Source organism: Marmota flaviventris, chromosome X (genome assembly GCF_047511675.1).
Source record: "Marmota flaviventris isolate mMarFla1 chromosome X, mMarFla1.hap1, whole genome shotgun sequence".
In the NCBI taxonomy this organism is placed as follows: Eukaryota; Metazoa; Chordata; class Mammalia; order Rodentia; family Sciuridae; genus Marmota; species Marmota flaviventris.
This window is the reverse complement of record NC_092518.1, coordinates 97,630,430-97,651,396: the sequence shown is the minus strand read 5'-3', so window position 1 is coordinate 97,651,396 and position 20,967 is coordinate 97,630,430. Positions and strand designations below refer to the sequence as shown.

The window sequence follows — 20,967 nt, the reverse complement described above, 5'->3', positions numbered from 1 at the left end:
AAAATAAAACTAAGGAAAACAACTACAGAAAAGGATGTGGAGCAGGTAGAATTCTACAAACTTGATAGTGGTATCAAGAATACTACAAACACTATGAAATAAAATATAGTTTCTGAAAACAGTAATCAAACACCTTTGGCTCAGCAATTCTACACCAAGAGAAATGAAAACTCATAAATACCAAACAGATTTTTACAATGATGTTCAAGGCAGCCTTACGATCTTCCTAATAGGCCCAATGTAGAAAGACCCAAATATCCTTTGATAAGAGAATGGGTAACCAAAACTGTGAAGTAGTTATATGCTAGAATATTATTCAACAATAAAAAAACAATTAACTTCTGATACGCACAACATAGATTAATCTCCAAAATTTGTTGAGCATTAAAAGGTAGACCCATGGGAGCATAAAATACATGATTCCATTTGTATGAAATTTGAAGAAAGTAAAACAACATCTATAATGTGGGGGGTGGAATCAGAACAGTGGTTGATCCTGGATAGTGAGCATTATTTTAAAGCAGCACGAGGAAACTTACAAAGTAAGGTCCTTCAACAGTTCAATGATTAAACAAACTCAAGTACATCCATACCATGGAAAATTTTTATCTGCTTTTGGTTGATGGTTATATGAATGAATATTATCAAAACTCAATGGTGCCAGGCACAGTGGCGTACGCCTGTAATCCCAGCAGCTCTGGAGGCTGAGGCAGGAGGATCATGGGTTCAAAGCCAGCCTCAGCAATAGTGAGGCACTAAGCAACTCAGCAAGAGACCCTACCTCTAAATAAAATACAAAATAAGGCTGGGCATGTGGCTCAGTGGTCCAGTACCCCTAAGTTCAATCCCTGGTACCAACCCTCCCCCCAAAAAACCCCAATAACATCAATGAACTATATAATTAGAATCTGTACTTATTAATATATTAAATATAAACTCAATAATAAATAAGTAAAAGGAAAAAAGTAACGGTTCAAAGTGATTGAAATAATACTAAAACTGCCTTTTATTTTATTATAAGGTGGAAAAAATGCATGATGTAAACTTTTAAAACCAGCATGCTAAGGCTGAGGCAGGAGAATCACGAGTTCAAAGACAGGCTCAGCCATTTAGCAAGGCCCTAAAAAACTTAGTGAGACCCTGTCTCAAAATAAAACATAAAAAGGGCTGGGATGTGGCTCAGTGGTTAAGTGCCCTTGAGTTCAATCCCGAGTACCAAAATAAATTCTTACAAATATAATAGAAACAAATAAGAAATCATGCCTAAAATTACTGAAAGGAAATATGCCAAATTATTAATGAAGGTCAGACCATTAGTTTTCCATTTCTACTTTTCTGTGAATTCAAAAATTTTAATGAGCATGTATGAACATTAAACTGAGTTTTAAAATAACCATCTTTCAAAAGAAAAATATATTGCCTCAGTATAAGGCTTTTCATAGAAATTAGTTCACAAATCAAAACACAACCACACAAGAGATATATAACAATAATTTCTCAGAGCATACCATCTGATATTTTCTTTAACTGGTTTATTGAAGCACCAGGAGTCAATCAATTGGTTGGAAGCAGAAACTAATTTTATTACTTTTTTCATTGTTCTTTAAAACCTGCCTTGAGATTTTCCTTTTAACCACTCCTTGAATGGGAACTCACTTATATCCCAGAGTTTTTCTTCTTTTCTTAGGTCATAAGAAAATATTTCCTTTATTAAGTATTAAAGGATCTAATTCAATGTAGTGGTTACATTACTCAGTTCAGTCCAATATAATCAACAGAACTCTTAAATTCTGATTTAATTTGAAGTTTTGCTTTCTTTGAACTGGAGCCTGACCAGAAGAAAAAGCCTGGAGTTGAGGAGGAGGACACAGTCAATAGTTTCCCTATCTTCTGATCTTTCTCTTCCCTGCTCACTAGCCAAGATTTCTGTCTCCTACCAAGTTTCAGTGAGGGATAAACATAAGTACAGAAAAATGACAAAATGGCATTGTGTTTTTCTGAAGATGGGGAATGCAATGTTATTGATTTTTTTTTTTTTACTTTGGGATTCTTTTTTTTAAATCTGCAAAATATAGTTCACTTTTTAATACCTTTTCAATCTGTGGCTCTTTAAGAAAACATAGAATTCAAAGAAAATGGTAGTAGGATGCCCACAATTTATTTCAAAGGCACTGAGATTCTCCATTAAATTTAAAATTCAGTCTTGGGGCATTGTTCCTAGTTGTCCCTAGTACCTTTTTTGTTGTTCTGATTAGTTATACATGACAGTAGAATTCACTTTGACAAATCATACATAAGTGGAGTATAATTTCTCATTCTTCTGGTTGCATATGCTGTAGAATCACACTAGTTGTGTAGTCACATATGTACGTAAGGTAATAATGTCAGATTCCTTCTACCATCCTTCCTACTCCCATATCCCTCTCCTCCTTACTTTGGGATTCTTTTTGGAGGTTCCCTACTAGGGATCTCCCAATATAGGTCTTTTAATGAGAAAATGCTTCTTTAACTAGCTTCTTAAAATCTCCTCATTTATCTCATAAATTTTGGATTTCATCCCAATACTGTGCTCAGATCTCCCCACGTGGTCCCTTTTCAGAGTCATCAGGGTACTGTGTGTGGTGGCACATGTGTGTAATCCCAGTAGCTCAGGAAGCTGAAACAGGAAGATCACAAGTTCAAAGCCAGCCTCAGCAACTTAGTGAGACTCTCTTTCTAAATACAATATAAAAAAAGGGCTGGGGATGTTGCTCAGTAGTTAAGCACCCCTGGGTTCAATCTCCAGAACAACAACAACAAAAAAAGTTAACAGGTTTTATTTTCCTTAAAGAGGTCCACATTTGCTTCTTGAACACATGTATTTTTTCCCCCATCTTCAGTTTGTTGACAGACTGGCCAGAGCCATTTAGACCAATAATACTAACTAGTCTCTCATCTTTTGTTTTCTTGGGCAAGAGTTACTATGCTTCCCAAATTCTATAAGATTTTCAAACTCTCTCAGTGGTACCCTCTAAGTCTTTCTCTAATTTGCTTTAGAGAAGGCTTAAGAAAAGTAGGGTTTTGCCTCTTGTCCATGGCAGAACATGCATAAAACAACACAATACCTTTTTCTTTCTCCCTCTCTTTCCCCTTCCTTCCTTCCTTCCTTCCTTCCTTCCTTCCTTCCTTCCTTCCTTCCTCCCTTCCTCCCTTCTTTTTTCCTTCCTTCTTCTCTCTCTCTCTCTCTCTCTCTCTCTCTCTCTCTCTCTCTCTCTCTCTCTCCAGGGATTGAACCCAGAGGTGGTTAATCACTGAGCTACATCTCCAGGCGTTTTTAAATTTTATGACAGGGTCTTGCTAAGTTGCTTAAAGCCTCACTAAGTTGCTGAGGCTTGCCTTGAACTTGCTCTCCTCCTGTCTCAGCCTACCAAGCTGCTGGGATTACAGGTGTGCACCACCACACCCTGCTATATATAGCTCTTTCAAAAGAGAAATTCCCCTACTCATTTCCACATGAAGCTATAAACACTCTCCAAGTGAATGAATAAATAATAGTCAGAAGGAGTTTAATAATCCCAGAGCTTATACTGAAGAGGAACCACCATATATAATCAATAGATGTCCTAGATCTAAATGCACCTAGCAGATTTTTCTGTATTCATAAGACCTGATATTGCATTATTATATTACAACATCAATAAGCATTTGCTAAATATATGAAACAACCTTTCTTCACCTTATAATCTAGTGAGAAAATAGACTCCAGTGCTGTGTTCCAATACTTCATCTATTTTTGGATTATGGCTTTACTATTTGCTGTCTTTTGTGTACTGACAAATAACAAGGATTTTCAAAATTGAGAGTTAAAACATGGCCCTGTAGGAAAAGGCATGCAAACTAACTGAACTCATTCTGTTGTTTAAAAAAAAAAAAAAAAAACAGAGCCCATATAAATTTCTGGTTGGTCACAATCATTGCATTAAGGGAACCTTTAAAATGATTTCTACAGAGTTAATTAAGAACGTCTCTTGTTATCTAGGTTCTTAATTGGTTTCTACTGTTTTCTTAGTGAGAAATTTCAGGAGAGGCTCAGCAGACATACTGAATAAATTATCATATGTTAAGCAAAAATGTGTAAATGTTCTGAAGTGAAGTAAAGGCAGTTAAAAAAGATCATGGACTCTGCAATGGAATCTTTTAAGAAGAGCTTAGAGACCCTTTCCAGGTCTTATGACTTGCTGAGCACAGATGGCTGCATAAAAGGCCCAGAACTAACAAAAAATAGATTATTTCCTTCTCAATATGTAAGTTCCACATAATTAAATTTTAACAGATTTCTAGTGAAACATGATGATTGAGATTATAAAAATGGTCTTGCTATATAAATTTTGCATTTTAATTGGTCTATAAACAGAGTACAATAATAAACATAGTGTTTAGAAATATTATTGTCTTCTACCTGGAAATGACAGCCACTACAATTAGTACTTCAAAAAATTTTTCCATCTTGGAAAGTACATTGCAAGAACTTGATTGAATTTGAATAGTGTTAACAATTTTTCTTGAACAGGTGGCAATAAAAAGCCCTTATATCACCATATGGGCATTAAGAAATAGTGGCATATCTTTTAGTAAAATGAAAAAAAAATATCTAGATAAATATATTTTTAGAGGTGCAATGCTATCTTTGTGCACATTAGTAACAAAGGAAAGTCTAGGAACTTCTGGCTTCCCGTAGGATAAATTGAGCTACTAACATCTGAATATATATATATATATATATATATATATATATATACACACACACACACACATATATATATGTATATATATATATATATATATGTTTTGTATGATATATCATCCAAAATATATGTGTATATATAAAATCCAAGAAGTCACACAAACAAGAAGAGCGAACTAAATTCTTTCTATCTCTTGTCTACAGCATAAGCAAGATACAGAGATTAGTATAAATTCTAAAGTACTTGTAAGTGTGAACTAAACATTCCAAACTTGCATAATCATGACCCAAGACAAAGTAGATAATTAAGTAGAATATGTGAAATAAAGGAGAAAGGAGCAGGGAACTAAGAGATACAGAACCAGAAACATATGACTCCCAGTAAAAAGAGGAATCCTCTTTGAGAAAGAAAATGCTTAGAAAAATCTGAAAGCTGCTGGATAAGAGACCTGGGTAGTGATGAATTATAAAAAATGGATATGGAAGTGCTCAGAAATAAGTAGCAATTTTGAAAAGATAATATGTCTGATAGCAAGAGTGGCAACTTAGAAGGCAGATGTATCCCTTGGATGCTTGATATAGAGAAAAGAAAATGAAACAAGGAGAGGAAATTAAGGGTCATACAGAAACCAAAGTAAATCATAAAATCAAAAACCCTTGCACCTGGAGAAAAATGTAACATTGATTAAAAACACACATAGACACATACTTCTTTTAAAATAAGCAATGTAGTCAGTAACTAAAACATCTTGCACTTGGCAAGTAGTGCTCTTCTGGAAGAGGTAAAACATTTTAAACACCAATCTACACCTATATAAAACTGTTATAAAAAATACAAGGTGAAGATCAAATTATTTCAGCTGATAAAAATTCTGTAGAAATAAAGACAACAAAAACCCTGAGTACTCTATCAGAATTTAAGCATCAGGAAAAAATGATTTGCAAATATAAAATAAATGTCTACTCTGAAATTCAAACTTCAGCATGAAAACAAACAAAAAGAAGTGAGAGGTGATCCAACTCAGGAATGAAATTCAAGAAAAGTTTAAGAAATAAAGATTATTTTGCTAGGTGCCCAAAGGAGAAAAAATTCAAATAAATATCTAAGAGGGGGAAGAAAAGAAAAATGACTAAGTGCCTGATAATGACTAAGAACCTCTCTCATAAATTACAATTATAAATGCTGGGCATAAATCAAAGTCACAGGGGAGTAAACAAAAGCAGGAAGATTTGGCTAGAGGGTCCATGCACTGACAAAGCAGATGTACACTGTGAGCTCCCTGTTTTCATAGCATTTAGTATGAGAGTTAGCACAGCTGGTGATCTGTAGGAAAAACTGCAGGCTTCCTGGGTTGAAGACTAAGAAGGTTGAGTCTGGTGCAATCATGAACACCAGAAAGAAAGAAAAGGGAACCAAGAAGGCAAAGAACAAGAGTGAATCTTGTTCTAATGTTCTATCTCCTAATGTCTCTGAATAATGCCCAAACCACATATGTGTGGAGCATAACAAAGCAGCTCAACTAAGAACAAATATTTTATGTCATCTGCTTTGCAGGCAACAGTTTTCAGTTAGAACCCAACCAAATTAATTGGCTGCTAAAACAAAAGAAATAACAGTCATCACAGAAGAATATGTGAATACAGATTCTGCAGAACATAGTGTCTATAATATCCTGGAAACAATCCAAATAATAAGAGATAAGAAGAACTGGGAATAAATTAATTCTTTTCAAGAGAAAAAGACAATCAGCTGGCACAAACCCCAAGATCTACCATTGAGGGAATTAGTAAACAGATTTTGAAACAGCTATTAAATCATTATTCTCAACAACATGAAAACACAAACTCAAATAATGGAAAGAGAAAAGAATCTCAGCAGACAAATAAAAGATTTTAAAAATATAAATACAAATTGAAAAAGTGAAAAAAATTACTAGAGTAAAAAAAACACATTATTGATGGACTTTAAAGTAGAATGGAGGTAACAAAACAAAGAAGGCCACATACTGCATGAGTCCAAATATGTGACATTTTAGAAAAAGCAAAACTATAGAGACAGTAAAAGATTACTAACTTCCAGGGGTTGGTGGTCACGAGGGATGAATAGGCAGAACATATGATTTCCAGGTCAATGAAACTACTTCATATGATACTTTAAGGATGGACAGATGTCATTATACACTTGACGAAACCAATGAATGTTCAACACCAACAATGAAACCTAATGTAAACTATGGATAGTGATATTTCAGTGTGGGTCAACAATTTTAAGAAGTTTACCACTTTGGTGAAGGATGTTAAATGTATTGTTTACCACATAGTTTATTATTTTTATTTTCTGTGTATTATGATATTTTGACAATTTTTAAAACCTTTCTGGATGAGGAGAGATTGCCCTCTCTGGGCTTGACAGTTCTCAGAGATAGAAAAGGGTTCAGCCCGGAATATGCCTTGGTTAGGCAAACTAACCAATCCAGAGCCATATCTACTCTATCTGACCTGTATACCCCAGGAAGCAATACTCCTGTGCCTTACTCAACCCAGGGCCAGATGCCAGGCAACTGGGTACATAGGGCTTACCTTTGCAGTTTAGAATACATCCATTATTCAAACCAACCAATCCTAAGCTGTTTAAACTATGCTTCCTTGCCTTTCTCATAGCTATTCCAATATAGGTCATGATCTAATCTCTCCTTGCTCCTGCCCCATCAGCTACCTAACCAGTGATGGTACTTTCCCATGTGGCTCAATGTGACATACCATGCTTATTTTTTCTAGTTCTTATGAGTATTACAAACTTTGTTTTTTGAGTCTCTTCTGTGTCTCCTTTTGGGAGACCATAACACATTAAAAAAAGGCTCTGTAGACATGCAGGGGAGAGAATATATAAGAACTCTGGATATGTTCCAGTCATTTTTTTCTGTAAACCTAAGACTACTCTTAAAAATAAAATTAATTTTTAATGACATTAACAGACCCTTAGAGATTTGATGATAATAGCAAATTGACTAAAATAGATGTAATTGGGGTTCAAAAAGGAGAATATCAAAAGAATAAAGAGGAAAAACAAATTTGAACCAATGAACATTGAACAGTCTATTTCTAGGGACTTCATAATCAAACAGTTGAAAGCGAAAATGAAGAAAATCATGAAAGCAGCATATTTATATTTACTGCATATTTATAATTTGAATCCTTAAAACAGAAAAATGGCATATTTCATACAGGGAGCCATGACTGAATGAATAGTTGGCTATGCATCAGGAAATAAGGAACTCAGAAGAGAATGAGACATTTTTAAAGTGCTGAATGAAAAACTCAACCTTTCAACCATGTTTGCTTTTTCCAATGAAAATATCTTTCAAGAATGAAAGAAAATAAAGACTTTTTATAGAAAAGAAATAGAAGGGAACTTGTTGCTATTAGACCTACATCACAGGAATTTGTAATGGAATTTATTTAGGCAGAAGGAAGTTGATTCCAAGTCATTGGAAAGTTGGATCCGCACAAAGAAATGAAGAGCACTAGAAATGGAAAATATAAAATATAAAGTATTTTTCTTTTAGATTACTTTCTTACACAGATGACAGTTTAAGGAAAACTTTATAACATTTTTTTAGGGTATATAATCGATGGTGATGTAATACATAAAACTATAGCATATGAGACAGGAAGGGGGATTGGGAATATAGCTCAGTAATAGAGCACTTGACTTGAATGTGTGAGGCCCTAGGTTGCATCCTGTCTGTACCACCAAAAAAACAAACAAAAAAAAAAAAATTGGAAGCTGGTAAGCTGACCTTTATGATTGCAAAGTTTTCTGCATTTTATTTGAAGTTATGCAACATTGACTCTATGTGGATTGTAAAATGTTAACAGGTATTTTTAGTATGGTTTTAACAAACTATCTTGGCCCAAATTAGAGACAGGTCAGTTTCCTTTCTTAAGCAGCCAAATAAATCCACACCCTGAAACACCTTCTTTATCAGGCTCTTTGATTCTGAGTTGCTATCACCGACCTCAAGCAGGTTTAGGATTGGCTAGTTTGAATTATTTCAGCAGGTGCTGGAGCATAGGGGCTACCTCTGGTGGTTTGGTATTTGACCCTGGAGCATTTACTGAAGGTATATAGTGGTATATAGTTTGACCAGAAAAAATAAAATTATCTCTGTTCATAGAAAACACGATCATCTACATATGAATCTTTGAAAACTATACATGACTTGGCTATATGCATTGAAAAGGAAATTGTGGGGTGGGGCTATAGCTCAGCAGAAGCGCAATTGCCCGGCATGTGTGAGGCACTGGGTTCAATTCTCAGCACCACATAAAAATGAATAAAATAAAGGTCTGTCAACAACTAAAAAAATAAGAAATAAAAAAAAAAAAACAGAAAAGAAAAGGAAATTGCGATAGTACTACTAGAACTTTTTAATTTAGTGAGGTCGTAAGATGCAAAGCCAGTGTATTCTCTATTAAAATTAACCATCTATATTGAAAGACACAGTGAAGAAAATGAAAAGTCAAGCAACAGACTAAAAGAAGATATTTGCAAACATATTTATTACAAAGTCTTGTAACTATAATATATAAAGAAAATGTTAAGAAGCGAAATAGGTATACAACTGTATAATTAAAATAAAATTTATTTTATAATTTATTTTATATATGTGATAGCTCTGGAATAATGGGTTTAAAAATAAGGAAATGGAAACATAATAATAGTGAGTAGATAAAATTACATAAGAATTGATATAGCAGATAAACAAAGAAATATTGCATGTTTATAATTTGAATCCTTAAAAAAGAGAAGTAAAAAATAAAACATAAATAATATTCAGGACTATAATCAAAAAGGCTTTTTTATGGAAAAAATAAAAGGGCTGGTATGTAGCTTAGTAGTAGAAGCTTGCCTAGCATGTGTGAGGTCCAGGGTTTAATCCCCAGTATGGCAGGAGAAGAAGGAGTAGAAGAAGATACAAATCTAAATATCTAAGGGCCCTATTGTGATCCCTGAGTAGTGTATAAGGGAATAGCCTAATAAAACAATTACAGCTAATGTATAAGGATTGTATCCTCAGGTCTTCTAGGGATGGGGGAAATTCATCTTTTACAAAGGAAAGAAAATCAAGTGGCATCAGTCTTCACAGGCAGTGGCAGAGCAAGTCAACAGTGGAGTTTTATTAAAAATAAAACCTGGGCTGGGGTTGTGACTCAGTGGTGAAGCACTTGCCTGGCAGGTATAAGGCACTGTGTTTGATCCTCAGCACCACATTAAATAAATAAATAAATAAGATAAAGATATTGTGTCTATCTACAACTAAAAATAGTTTAAAAAAATCAAAATAAAAAAATTCTCAAAGAAATAAATTGCAAGCAAAAGAGTTTTCATCTAATCAAACAATCATTCAGTTTTCAAGGCTGTTGGGAGAAAATTGCTGTCACGTAAGATGATATCACACACATGAGCCCTTTCAGAATAATTTAGTAAAGACTAACTTTGTTTAATCAAGACATGACTGGGGATGCCCAGGCAAAAGAACTAAAGATGAGTGCTGAATATTTGCAATCATAGAATTAAGATTAAAAAGTGGGAATAAGTACACAAATTAGAAGGTAAATATTGTATGTTCAGACGAAGTAGAAATAGCACATGTAAAAATGGGAAGTGAAGAGAGGCATGTAAATAAACTTCACTGATGTTATATGAGTAGTAAATGCAATATATATGGTATTATTTTCTTAAAGTAGAAAACATGTTTTTTAGCCTTCAAACTCCTTTCATACAAGGCCATATAAAAACTTTTAGCATCATATGGTTTTATGTATTAGCTAAAAAATAAACTTTAAAAAATTCTTAGCACCTCATTTATACATGTCTATATTTTCTACAAACTTATAATGATGTTCAATATAATTTAACTTTTCACAATATGTTGCATCAATATATTGTTAGTTTTCTTGAAAATCAACACTTATTTTCAAATCCAATACTAGAATACTTTCCTCTGTAAATAGTTTAGCAGGTCTGATTAACATAAGATGCTGTTATTAAGAGGAATCTGCTCCAAATCTTAAGGTTGCTTAAGTTCGGTGTATCTGTGTTTTTTTTCTTTTTGCTTTGATCACAACAACACAAAGCCCTTAATGACACAGAAGTTCAGTAAGTCAGATCCAGAGATGTTAAGTATTGAGTCAAATTAATACATTGCACTATAATGTTAAAAACCTTAAGAAACTTTTTGAAATCTGCATTGGCCACAGACCTTTCCCATCAGAATAAGGCTACTTAGGATCAGGAAGGAAAAAGACAGCTTTGAGTTTCCTTGTGGTGCTGATAAGAAGAAAAATGCTAAATTACCTTGTTTCCTGTCACTAATCATGACAATTTGGGGAAATACCACAACAAACAAACTCTATGGCCATTAAGAGTTGGTTTAGCTCATGACTTTCTGTGGAATCATAAGACATTTGCATACTGTCATCTTAAACTGTAATAAGAATTTCTAAAAACATTTTGTTCTATTTCATCCTAAAAGACCTGACTTGATGCTCAAGGTATAGCACTGGTCTGGTCTACTTATTAGTAGTAACTCCAAGAGATAAATACTAGATCAAAATGCCAGTTTCAGTAATCAGACATGAAAACTAAATAAATAAACAATTTGTAAGCCAAAAAACAAAAAACAAAGAAAAAAAAAACTACATAACTTTAAATAAACATAAAAGAAAATAAAACCCTCTGAAAGTCAAACAGTATTATGTAGTAATCCCATTCATTATTAAGCTGCAATTGGACTACAGCACTATATTTGTTAATTCTAATTTTCTGTATTACTTATTACCTGTATTTTCATTGTGATCTTCCATAGCCTGAAGATTGTCAGGTTCTGATGTGAATGGGATTCTGACAAAGCTCATGCATGTGATATCATCTAAATGACTGGACACTGACAGAAGCTAAAGGTCCAAGTAAAGCAGTATGTTCTGACACCTTGTTTTCTTCTTGATTATTATCCATGTCACAGTCTGAATCACCTTGAGAAGGAACAACTTGTTGCTTGCAAAGTGGACAGGTTTTTTTTTGTTGTTGTTTGTTTGTTTTAGTGAGCCAAGGGTCTGCACACTTGCAGTGATAAACACGGGAATGGGGAAGAATTCTGAGCTTATCTCCATCTTCATGTTTATCCTAACAAATGGCCTTTACATTATACTCATCTCCCTGCTTGAATTTATGTATAGGGCATTTCTTAAGTTGATCTTTACGAAGTCTATTTCTTCTAGTTCTCTCTGTCCTGTACAAATACTGTGATGGTAAAACTGATTGTCAAGATAAGAGAGATGCCCACTCTGATGAAGAATGGTAATATCCCAGAGGAAGTCTAAGTTCTGGAACTAAGATGATGTGGCCTCTTTTTCATATGTTAATTTATCTTTAAGGCAATTAGCTGATGATTCATTAATAAAGACAGAATGTCAATTGTCTTTAATATGACTGTCATTGGATTCTGTGCTAATGAGGTCATAAGAATCAACATTGTGAGTTATGTCTACTTTGTATCCTGCTATCTGTGTATTTAAAACTTTTACATTGAAATTACAAAGTTTTCTAATTAATACTATGAAAGTATGAGATGAATTGTCTTTTCCTGGTGGAGGCACTACAGGTTTGTAAGTATTCTCTGGTTGTGAGTTAATCGAAAAACCCTTTAAACTTTCAGCTGGAAATCTATAACCGAATCTTGCTGGAAGATCACTAAATGTCTAAGATGCATTTTCAAAATTATACTAAATTGCTAAAGTGCCTGCTTCTATAGACAGTACATTTAAGAATGCAAAGAGCTGAACAGTCAGGATAGGGTAGCTATCAGTCAGGATAGGTAGCATCCAGAGGGATGCTCATACTGTAGCTGACAGTATGAGCATCCCTCTGGAAAGAGCAACATCCAGTAGTAAAATCACCTGGAAGGGCTAAGGGTATTGCTCAGTGGAAGAGTGCTTGTGTAGCGTGTGTGAGGCTCTGGGTTCTATTCCCAGCACCAAAAATATAGTCACCTGGAAACGTGTCCCCTGAATTTCTGCAGAAGTCCTGTTTCTGACTTCATAACTGAATATCCTCACTGACTTCCACAGTCTATAAGTTGGAGAAGGGGCAACACCATTGAGGCAAAACCTATACAGTATTTTAAACTATCACCCATATTAATATTTTTTGAGAGAGAGAGAGAGGAAGAGAGAGAGAGAGAGAGAGAGAGAGAGAGAGAGAGAGAGAGAGAGAGAGAAAGAGAGAATTTTAATATTTATTTTTTAGTTTTCGGCAGACACAACATCTTTCTTTGTATGTGGTGCTGAGGATCGAACCCGGGCCGTACGCATGCCAGGAGAGCGCTCTACCGCTTTAGCCACATCCCCAGCCCCCATATTGATATTTGATACACATAAAACACATATACAAATAATGATAAGATAGAGGCTACATATATATCTTATTGTCATTTGTGTATGTAAGTGTGTGTATCTATCTCTATAATAAGCTAAAATGTGGTGTTCACTTCACAATGTATATGTATATCAAAACATTAAATTGTATACCTTAATATATATATATATATATAATTTTTATAAGTCAAAGAAAATTAATAAGTGGGAGTCAAAAAGATGTTATTTAAAGTGATTTAAAAATAGCAGAAGTTGAATTAAAAGGGGGGTACACAGCATTTTAGAAGACAATCATAAAACAAAACAAAAACACACCTAGAAATATAGCATAGCATATATTAGTACAGCATAAAATAGCATGAAATTATTGCTACCAAAACATTTCATTTCTGTAAAAGTAAATGGACTTAGCTTACCTATTAAAAAAGAATTTCAGATTGAGCTCACCTATTAAATTTTAGATTCATTCACATAGTGAAACCCACAGAAAGGCTAAAGTATGAAGTAATGAACCAATGTATACAGAGAAAATACAAGGTATAAGTAGACATAATGATCCTGATGATAGGAAAAATGAATTCAGGATGAAATACATTTAGTAAAGAAGGAGACTTTCAGACAAATAGAAAAGAATGTAAAAGATCTAAACAATATAACAAGTAAATAATAGAGAATATATCTTCTCTTCAAATGACCATAATACATGTTCAGAATTGGTCATGTATCAGGTCATGAAGAAAATTTCAGTAGGTACCAGTAAGAGGAAAAGCTAAAAGCAACAATCTCTGATCATAACAAAACAAAATTTAGTCTCTTTGATTTGTACTTTGACTTTCTTCCTCATTTTGGGTCCTATTTTCCTGACTCTTTAGATGCCTTAAAATCTTTTATTGGATGTCAGATGTGATAAATTTTACCTTGCCCAATGCTGTATTATTTTGTACTCCAAAAGGTCTTTTTGAGCTTTGTTCTGAGATGCAGTTAAGTTACTTGGAATCATTTTGATACTCATGAATCTTGTTTTCAAGGTTTGAAAGGAGGAGAGCAGCAATTAATCTAGGAATAATTTGTCCTACTTCAGAGGCAAAACTCATCTGAGCACCCTTCCTAATGCTTCGTGAATTATGAGGTTTTTTTGCTCTGATTTCTGGGAACAGGATCTATTTCTCATTTATTTCTCTTGGGGTCACTTTCATTCTCTGAAGCCCAGTATCTTGAAATCCATCATCTTATATATTTTATTGATTTAAAAATCATTTCAGTTGGGAGGGCAAATCTAGTCACTGTTGTGGATAAGATTTATAAGGATGTGACTGTTGTACATTTTCAAAAATAGAAATGAATAGAAAAGATTGGGAAACAACAAACACTAAAACTAAATGTATACAGAGATAAATGAACAGAACTAAACAAATTTGATAAACACAGAGAAACAGAATATGTAAACTTTCAAGCACAGTATAATCTAAATACCAAAATAACTCTAAAGAAGCTTGGCATTTTTATTAGGTTTATTTTTGGTAGTGGTGTTGGAGAGAAATTTTGCAAATGAGAAAAAAATTTCAAGTTTTTGGAAATCAAATTTCTCTCTGTATGATAACGGGATATAGAAATGGAATACAGACTTATGATTTAAATAGAGAAATAGAAAAATATTAATTATAAAAGGCTGACACTTAACAAAACCAATAACCATCTATGTCTATACTGTTATTTTAATCCTTCTTTGATTTTGTTTATATTGACATTTTATATTCTCTATATTAAATATTTGGACTTTACAGATTCAATATTTTCACAAATTACATGTGCTTCAATAGTTTAGAATTACTATTTTCTTTTTCGATGCCTAAATGATCACAATCATTTTAATTTGGGACTTTTGTCCTTTCAATGCTACCTTAGACACTATTTTTATTGATTTTTTTTTAAAGTGAATGACAGCAGAATGCATTACAATTCTTATTACATGTATACTGCACAATTTTTCATATCTCTGGTTGTATATAAAGTATGTTGACACCAATTCGTGTCTTCATACATGTACTTTGGATGATGATGTCCATCACATTCCACCATCCTTGCTAACCCCCTGCCCCCTCCCTTTCCTTCCCACACCTCTGCCCTATCTAGAATTCATCTATTCCTCCCATGCTCCCCCCGTACCCCACTATGAGTCAGTCTCCTTATATCAGATAAAATATTTGGCATTTGTTTTTTTGGGATTGGCTAACTTCACTTAGCAATATCTTCTCCAATGCTATCCATTTACCTGCAAATGCCATGATTTTATTCTCTTTTATTACTGAGTAAATTTCCATTGTGTATATATACCACATTTTTTTTTATCCATTCATCCACTGAAGGGCATCTAGGTTGGTTCCATAGTTTAGCTATTGTGAATTGTGCTGCTATAAACATTGTTGTGGCTGTGTCCCTGTAGTATGCTGTTTTTAAGTCCTTTGAGTACAGACCGAGGAGAGGGATAGTTGGGTCAAATGGTGGTTCCATTCCCAGTTTTCCAAGGAATCTCCATACTGCTTTCCATATTGGCAGCACCAATTTGCAGTCCCACCAGCAATGTATGAGTGTACCCTTTTCCCCACATCCTCGCCAACACTTGTTGTTGTTTATCTTCATAATAGTTGCCATTCTGACTGGAGTGAGATGATATCTTAGAGTAGTTTTGATTTGCATTTCTCTAATTGCCAGAGATGATGAACACTTTTTTCATGTATTTGTTGATTGATTGTATATTCTTTTCTGAGAAGTGACTGTTCAGGTCCTTGGCCCATTTTGTTGATTGGGTTTTTTTTTTAATTTTTTATTGTTTTTTTTTTTTTTTTTTTTGGTGCTTAGCTTTTTGAGTTCTTTATATACCCTAGAAATTAGTAGATTAGTGCTCTATCTGATGTGTGGGGGGTAAAAATTTGTTCCCAGGATGTTCACCTCATAGATTGTTTCTTTTGCTGAGAAGAAACTTTTTAGTTTGAATTCATCCCATTTATTGATTCTTGGTTTTAATTCTTGAACTATAGGAGACTTAGTGCCTAATCCCACATGATACAGATTAGGGCCTACTTTTTTCTTCTATTAGATGCAGAGTCTCTCGTTTAATCCTAAATCCTTGATCCACTTTGAGTTGAGTTTTGTGCATGGTGAGAGATAGGGGTTTAATTTCATTTTGTTGCATATGGATTTCCAGTTTTCCCAGCAACATTTGTTGAAGATGCTATCTTTTCTCCAATGATGTTTTTGGCACCTTTGTCTAATATAAGATAATTGTAATTTTGTGGGTTAGACACTGTGTCCTGTATTCTGTACAATTGGTCTACCAGTCTCTTTGGGTGCCAATACCATGCTGTTTTTTTGTTACTATTGCTCTGTAATATAGTTTAAGGTCTAGTATAATGATGCCACCTGCTTCACTCTTCCTGCTAAAGATTGCTTTAGCTATTTTGGGTCTCTTATTTTTCCAGATAAATATCATAATTGCTTTTTCTATTTCTATGAGAAATGCCATTGGGATTTTGATGAGAATTGCATTAAATCTGTATAGTTCTTTTGGTAGTATGGTCATTTTGATAATATTAATTCTGCCTATCCATGAGCAAGGTAGATCTTTCCATCTTCCAAGGTCTTTTTTTGATTTCTTTCTTTAGGGTTCTGTAGATTTCATTGTGTAGATCTTTCACCTCTTTCGTTAAGTTGATTCCCAAGTATCTTATTTTTTTAAAGGTTATTGTAAATGGGGAGTTTTCCTCATTTCCTTCTCAGAGAATTTGTCATTGATATACAGAAATGCCTTTGATTTATAAGTGTTGATTTTATATCCTGCTTCTTTGCTGAATTCATTTACAAGTTCTGGAAGTTTTCTGGTGGAGCTTTTGGATCTTCTAGGTATAGAATCATATCATCAGCAAATATTGCTAATTTAAGTTCTTTTCCTATACATATCCCTTTAATTTCTTTCAGCTAATTGCTCTGGCCAGTGTTTCAAGAACTACATTGAATAGAAATTATGTCTTTTTCCAGTTTTTAGAGGAAATGCCTTTAATTTTTCTCCATTTAGAATGATGTTGGCCTGGGGCTAGGGTTGTGGCTCAGTTGTAGCGCGCTTGCCTAGCATGAGTGACGCACTGGGTTCAATTCTCAGCACCACATACAAATAAATAAAATAAAGGTCCATCAACAACTAAAAAATATTTTAAAAAAGAATGATGTTGGCCTGAGGCTTAGTGTAGACAGCCTTTATGATGTTGAGATATGTTCCTGTTTTCCCTAGTTTTCCTAGTGTTTGAACATAAAAGGGTACTGTATTTTGTCAAATGCTTTTTCTGCATCTATTGAGATTATCATACATTCTTTTTTTAAAGAGAGAGAGAGAGAGAGAGAGAGAGAGAGAGAGAGAGAGAGAGAGAATTTTTTAATATTTATTTTTTAGTTTTCGGTGGACACAACATCTTTGTTTGTATGTGGTGCTGAGGATCCAACCCGGGCCGCACGCATGCCAGGCGAGCGCGCTACTGCATAAGTCACATCCCCAGCCCAGATATCATACAATTCTTATCTTTGAGTCTATTGATGTGTTGAATTACATTTATTGATTTCCGTATGTTGAACCAACCTTGCATCCCTGGGATGAATCTCACTTGAACATGGTGCACAAACTTTTTGATATGTTTTTGTATTCGATTTGCCAGAATTTTATTGAGAATTTTTGCATCTATGTTTATTAGAGATATTGATCTGAAGTTTTTTTCTTTGATTTGTCTTTGCCTCGTTTTGGGATCAGAGTAATATTGGCCTCATAGAATGAGTTTGGAAGTGCTGCCTCTTTCTCTATTTCCTGAAATAAATTGTAGAGTATTGGGATTAGTTCTTCTTTAAAGGTCTTGTAGAACTCGGCTGTGTATTCATCTAGTCCTGGGCTTTTCTTGGTTGGTAAGCTACTGATGGCATCTTCTATTTTATCACTTGATATTGGTCTGTTTAAATTGTGTATATCTTCCTGATTCAATCTGGGCAAATCATATGACTTAAGAAATTTGTCAATGCCTTCAATGTCTTCTATTTTATTGGAGTATAAGTTTTCAAAATAATTTCTAATTATCCTCTGTATATCTGTAATGTTGTTGTGAAATTACCTTTTTCATCATGTATGCTGGTAATTTGAGTTTTCTTTCTCCTCTTCGTTTGCATTCCTAAGGGCCTGTTAATTTTATTTATTTTTTCAAAGAACCAACTTTTTGTTTTGTCAATTTTTTCAATTGTTTCTTTTGTTTCAATTTCATCAATTTCAGCTCTAATTTTAATTATTTCTTGCCTTCTACTGCTTTTGTTGTTGATTTGTTCTTCTTTTTATAGGGATTTAAGATGTGGTGTGAGGTCATTTATTTGTTGACTTTTTCTTCTTTTAAGGAATGAACTCCATGCAATGAATTTTCCTCTTAGTACCAGAGATTTTGATATGTTGTGTCTATGTTCTCAATTACCTCTAAGAATTTTTAATCTCTTCCTTGATGTCTTCTGTAACCCATTGTTCATTCAGTAGCATATTGTTTAGTCTCCATGTGATGGAGAAATTTTTATTTTTTATTTTGTCATTGATTTCCAATTTTATTCCATTATAATCTGATAAAGTACATGGTAATATCTCTACTTTTTTATATTTGCTAAGAGTTGCTTTGTGGCATATTATATAGTCTATTTTAGAGAAGAATCCATGTGTTGCTGAGAAAAAATTGTATCCACTTGACACAGGTTGAAATATTCTATATATGTCAGTTAAGTCTAAGTTATTGATTGTATTATTGAGTTCTATAGTTTCTTTATTCAACTTTTGTTTTGACAATCTGTTCAGTGACGAGAGAGGTTTGTTAATGTCACCCAAGATTATTGTGTTGTGATCAGTTTGACTGTTGAACTTGAGAAGTGTTTGTTTGATGAACATGGCTGCAGCATTGTTTGGGGCATATATATTTATGATTGTTATGTCTTGTTGGTGTATGTTTCCCTTGAGCAGTATGTAATGTCCATCTTTATCCCTTTTGATTAACCTTGGCTTATTAACCTACTTTATTTGATATGAGGATGGAAACCCCTGCTTGCTTCCACAGTCCATGTGAGTGGAATGATTTTTCCTAACTTTTCACCTTCAGTCTGTGTATGTCTTTTCCTGTGAGTCTCCTGGAGGTAGCATATTGTTGAGACTTTTTTTAATCCAGACTGCCAGCCTGTGTCTTTTGATTGGTGAGTTTAAGCCATTAACATTTAAGCCATTAATATTATAACATATTATTATTGAGACATGGTTTCTATTTCCAGCCATATTTGTTTATTTTTGTTATTTAACTTGACTTGATTTTCTTGTTTGATTAGGTTTTCCTTTAGGGTACTACCTCCCTCTGCTGATTTTCATTGGTGTTTTTCATCTCTTCTTCATGGAATATTTTGCCAAGGATGTTTTGTAATGCTAGTTTTCTACCTATAAATTCTTTTAACTTTTGTTTATTGTGGAAGGTTTTTATTTCATCTTCAAATCTGAAGCTTAATTTTGCTGGATACAAGATCCTTCATTGGCACCTATTTTCTTTCAGAGCTTAAAATATGTTGTTTCAGGATCTTCTAGCTTTCAGAGTCTGTGTTGAAAAATCTGCTATTAACCTAATTGGTTTTCCCCTATATGTAATCTGATTCCTTTCTCTCACAGCTTTTAAAATTCTCTCTTTATTCTGTATGTTGGGTATTTTTATTATAATGTGCCTTGGTGTGGATCTGTTGTAATCTTATACATTTGGTGTCCTGTAGGCTTCTTGAATTTGGATTTCCAATTCATTCTTCATGTTTGGAAAATTTTTTGATATTATTTCATTGAATAGATTATTAATTCCTTTGGTTTGAAACTCTGTGCCTTCCTCTACTGACTTTGTGGAATAAAAATAGAGGGACAGGCTCATATTTGTTTTCCTTCTACTCAGAAAATTTCTTCATTTCTTTTAGTGGAAAACTGTATTGATACCAAAACTCAGTCATTAAATTACAACTAAGATGATCCAAGACATACACTGGTGGTGGGTATGGTAACAATACTATAGGCTACTATAATGTCATTTGGGAAAAAATAACCACTTGTTTTTATGATTATGAGTTTCTATTTATTTTTCATCTTGAGTTTAATGTCATCCTGAGTCTTCAACTTTTATTCCTATGTAACAGATAAAGTAATTTATTTATTTAGATTTTCAACTCTTCTTCCAAGTTCTGATTATATCTTTTTTTTTTGTTAAAAGGCCTTCTTGACTCATTAATTATAATTTTTGATGACTTTATTGATATTTATTTATGGGTTTTATATTATATTGGCTTTCTAATATAATTTTCCTATTTACTTTATATAGGTTTATAACAAATACCTCCATTGCTGATTATATAAAGCAGGGTATGGCAAAGAATAACCACAGTCAAATATGGAATTAAGGAGAGTTTAAAAAAGAGATTATTTATACAGATATGAGAAAGGTTTAAAGGGAGCCAGCTAGGGACAGGGTAGTATGCTGCAGTAACAATAGAAGAAATTGTGGGGCTGGGGCTGGGGCTCTGTGGCAGAACACTTGCTAGCATGTGTGAGGCACTAGGTTTGATTCTCAGCACCACATATAAATAAATGAATAAAATAAAGGTCCATCAACATCTTTAAAGAAAAAAGAAATTGTTACAAATTCTAGACCTGAAGGAAAAATATGGGGCAAGCATAATTATTAAAATCTGAATAGAGAGCTAAAGCTTATAGTAGAGGTCAGTTA

At 33.7% G+C, this 20,967-nt stretch overlaps 1 pseudogene; it reads right to left on the bottom strand.

The window, feature by feature from the left end:
* Positions 1-11,654: 11,654 nt before the first annotated feature.
* On the bottom strand, positions 11,655-12,261 carry LOC114091845 (E3 ubiquitin-protein ligase RNF13 pseudogene; annotated as a pseudogene).
* Positions 12,262-20,967: the final 8,706 nt, after the last annotated feature.